We start from the raw sequence: 2804 nt of genomic DNA, 5'->3' as shown, positions 1-2804 counted from the left end.
TTTTTAATAAAAGGTTTGAAAGTTGACAAGGGCATGATGGTGCATGGTAATCCATCCTGGCAGCCCTTACATAAAAACAAGCCGTCAAGGCGACTTTTTTCCAATATTGATTTAATTGTCTGTCTTTTGACAGGCACATATATCATTGGCTTTAATGGTCAATCAAAAGTTGGCAGGCTTAGTGTTTCCATTCTTTCCTCTACACGACATTTGGCATACTTAATCAAAATGCTGCAAAGTGATGGCTATGAAGAGTTGATGACTGAGTCATCTGCTGTACAGGAACTCGAGAGGGGAAAAAAATTCCTAAAAAATGGAGCCAAAATATATTTTAGTTGAGAGGAAATTAAGACAGCACATGTTCCAAGTGTCCCATGTTTTGAAGTGAGATTTCAGAAATAGATTTTGTGCTCAAGAATATTGTGCAGGTTTAATTGCCGGCCTTATTATCTCTACTTTGATTCCCAACCTGCGGGACTGCAATATTCTGTGAGCAGTGCCGGTGCTGGGGCTCCCCTTGCCCGGCCCCTCGCTTGCGAGAAGCATCACTCTATCTTTCCAGCTGCTTTCTGTGTGTTGGAAGTTCCAGGAGCGTGCAATTGTTCACACTGGCATTTTTCATTAATGTTTGTACTGGCATAGGTTCCCAAGATACTTGTGGTGGGCAATGTGGGAAGAATATGAGAGTTTTTATTACTTTTATGATATGATAAAGGCCCCAGTATGTAATTTTTGTAGTAACTGAGTTTTAATTAAGCATTTCTGCTTCGCTCTGTAACTCTCCTTTCAAGTTGACAACAGTAACGTATACAGATGTGACTGAGATAGGTAACACTCGCTCTATGCTTTGCAAATCTTATTCCTGGCCAAGCTCCCTCTGCTCAGTTCTATCAGAGGATGTGTGGATCGCTTGTACGTGTAAATAAATCTGATCTTCAGAATGTGTTTTGCCTAACGTAGGGTATAAGGAGGATATTGTTTCATAAAGCTGCGTGTTGGCCTGCTCCGCTGTTACATTCATAACTGGTGAGTTTTTCCTGAGAGTATCTTAGTGTCAAATAATTGATTGTTTGGTAGCCAGGAAGTTGTGGGTTGACAGATGTAGAATAGCAATACTTCATAGTGATGGGAGAGGAAGGGAAAATTATCTAAATGAATCCTACCTTTAAAAAAAAAGGAAAGAAAGAAATACTGCTCGGAGGAAATGGTCCCTTCGTAATGAAGCGACTTCTTAATTATCAAAAAAGGTAAGGTTGTTTAGCCAGCTTCATTAACAGGCCCCTAATTATCTGTAAACCTGATGGATTTGTGACAGGCTTAACGATTAATGCCGACAAATTCAGTGAGGTGTCAAGTTTGCAGCCAGTTTGATGTAATCAAGTTGATATTATACAGTCCCCATAGCCTGTAGTGCAGTATTAACTCAATTTGCTGGTGCAGGTGACAAATGGACTTTGCTACCTGACTAATCATGTCACAGAGACAATGTTGCTTAATGACCTCAGTAATCCGTGCTTTTAACCGTGCAATAAAGCTAAAACAGGAAAACTAACAACTCAGCTGCCCCCCCTCCCTGTTCCGGAGATCCAAACGCTGATCGTTCCTCTGGTTTGACATGCTATTGTAAGTGAGCGTCAAAGTGGCATCTGTCCTAACAGATCCCAACAAAAAGTTTGAAAAAGTCATTGCTTTGATGGGTACATATTTTTATTGTCATTCTTGGCTCTGGAGCATTTGAACTACACGAGGCAGAGATATTTTTTTAATTTTTTTTTTTTTTAATGCCGAAGTATTTGCAGATATAGATGTAAAAGAGACAAATGTGCGTATCCTTAAAGGAGCACACCTGTAAAATATTAGAAATCGTAGTTTCGCGGGGAGCGTGACAGAATAATATTAATAGCAGCATACGTTTGGTCTCCATTCTTTGATGGGGAGGGAGGCTGTTGCACAACATGCTGAATTTAGTGAGACATTTAATAACTGACACTCTCCTCGAAAATCTAGGAAACAGCAGCAGAAATGATGTTCTTACAATTACCTAAGGTAGCTCGGTTGTGAGAAACGGAGAAATGATCGATTTCTGAGGCAAATCACTGATTCGTGGTAGGTTTGTTCTGTATTGTTTTTAAAGGGTAGGGGGTTCCCACTGATCAGCGTAGTTCCAAAATGATGCGTAACGCAGACATAATGGGGTTGGGATCATCAAAGATAAACTCCTTCTATTAGTAAGATTCCCAAGAAATACTCTGGAAACGTGCAGTGTCTGGATAAACAATTTATCTTGGTGGCACAGCTCTAATCACTGCCCTCTCACCCTGTACACACAGGTTGTAATCCCAATGGGAGGGTAGATAGCATGTATTTACATGTGTTCCTTTGTTAGTATTTTGTCAGCTACTTAAGGCAGCTCTGTTGTGTTGCAGTGGGCTTTTTGGTCAGTCCCATTCCCCTGAAAAGGATTCAGTCACCACCTGCCTGTATTTTCTGAACGTTGCAGCTTGATTCTGTTAATTATTATTTATTCATATGTGGTGAGGAAAATAGTCTGAGACACTTCTGAATGAAGGCAGAAATACCTTTTTAAAATTTAAATTGTAGGCATGTCTTATTTTCTACTCAGTGCATCTCTTTAGCATAACTGTTAGCAAACAATAGATAATTTCCTTTCATTGCTTATTATGTTAATATTATGATAATATATTTAAAAACATCTACTTGTTTAGTATACTTCAAATTTGTTCTTTAAAAAAAAAAAAAAAAAAGCAACAGCAGCTACCGCGTTCCTTCTGCCTCGGTTCTTG

This window comes from Meleagris gallopavo, chromosome 3 (assembly GCF_000146605.3).
Source record: "Meleagris gallopavo isolate NT-WF06-2002-E0010 breed Aviagen turkey brand Nicholas breeding stock chromosome 3, Turkey_5.1, whole genome shotgun sequence".
Lineage (NCBI taxonomy): Eukaryota > Metazoa > Chordata > Aves > Galliformes > Phasianidae > Meleagris > Meleagris gallopavo.
This window is presented reverse-complemented; position numbering follows the sequence as displayed.